The sequence below is a fragment of the Teleopsis dalmanni genome, chromosome X, assembly GCF_002237135.1.
Source record: "Teleopsis dalmanni isolate 2A chromosome X, ASM223713v2, whole genome shotgun sequence".
NCBI classification, from domain to species: domain Eukaryota; kingdom Metazoa; phylum Arthropoda; class Insecta; order Diptera; family Diopsidae; genus Teleopsis; species Teleopsis dalmanni.
The window spans coordinates 101,441,805-101,443,660 of NC_051848.1; positions in this window are offsets into that span (position 1 = coordinate 101,441,805).

Here is a 1,856-nt window from a genome sequence, read left to right on the forward strand (position 1 = left end):
GTACCAATATCCTATTCAATCTGGAATACAATTTAGTCAACATTCCAACTTATATTTTTTTTAAGGTAAGGAAAATAGTTTTTGAAATAAAGTAAAATAAATTAAAATAAGTAACTCCAACAATATCGACAATTAACTGAGTTCAAAAATTTAAAGAATAGCGCTTTGATTGATAAATTTTAACTTTAAATTTGATTCCATTAGTGAAAATCAGAAAGGAATTTATATTCACCAAATCTACAAGGGTGCCTTAAATGCCTTAAATGTCTTAAATGTTATTATAAACACTTTCACTTCTCCGATCGAATAGGTATGTATAATTTGGTTTTTATTTACTATTTTATTAATTAATAAATCGGATTCTTTTTCTATATTAGAGAGTACCAATATCTTATTCAATCTTCAATCTGGAATACAATTTAGTCAACATTCCAACTTATATTTTTTTAAGGTAAGGAAAATAATTTTTGAGATAATATAAAATAAATTAAAATAAGTAACTTCAACAATATCGACAATTAACTGAGTTCAAAAATTTATAGAATAGCGCTTGATTGATAAATTTTAACTTTAAATTTGATTCCCTTAGTTAAAATCAGAAAAGAATTTATATTGACCAAACCTACAAGGAAGGGTGCCTTAAATGACTTAAATGCCTTAAATGCCTTAAATGTTATTATAAACACTTTCACTTCTCCGATCGAATGGGTATGTATAATTTGGTTTTTATTTACTATTTTATTATTTAATAAATCGGATTCTTTTTCTATATTAGAGAGTACCAATATCTTATTCAATCTGGAATACAATTTAGTCAACATTCCAACTTATATTTTTTTTAAGGTAAGAAAAATTATTTTTGAAATAAAGTAAAATAAATTAAAATAAGTAACTCCAACAATATCGACAATTAACTGAGTTCAAAAATTTAAAGAATAGCGCTTTGATTGATAAATTTTAACTTTAAATTTGATTCTCTTAGTGAAAATCAGAAAGGAATTTATATTGACCAAATCTACAAGGAAGGGTGCCTTAAATGCCTTAAATGTCTTAAATGTTATTATAAACACTTTCACTTCTCCGATCGAATAGGTATGAATAATTTGGGTTTTTATTTACTATTTTATTATTTAATAAATCGGATTCTTTTTCTATATTAGAGAGTACCAATATCTTATTCAATCTGGAATACAATTTAGTCAACATTCCAACTTATATTTTTTTTAAGGTAAGGAAAATAATTTTTGAAATAGTGAAAATAGTGATTAGTGAAAATCAGAATAGAATTTATATTGATCAAATCTACAAGGAAGGATGCCTTAAATGCCTTAAATGTTATTATAAACACTTTCACTTCTCCGATCGAATGGGTATGTATAATTTGGTTTTTATTTACTATTTTATTAATTAATAAATCGGATTCTTTTTCTATATTAGAGAGTACCAATATCTTATTCAATCTGGAATACAATTTAGTCAACATTCCAACTTATATTTTTTTTAAGGTAAGGAAAATAATTTTTGAGATAATAGAAAATAAATTAAAATAAGTAACTTCAACAATATCGACAATTAACTGAGTTCAGAAATTTAAAGAATAGCGCTTGATTGATAAAATTTAACTTTAAATTTGATTCCCTTAGTGAAAATCAGAATAGAATTTATATTGACCAAACCTACAAGGAAGGGTGCCTTAAATGACTTAAATGCCTTAAATGTTATTATAAACACTTTCACTTCTCCGATCGAATGGGTATGTATAATTTGGTTTTTATTTACTATTTTATTAATTAATAAATAGGATTCTTTTTCTATATTAGAGAGTACCAATATCTTATTCAATCTGGAATACAATT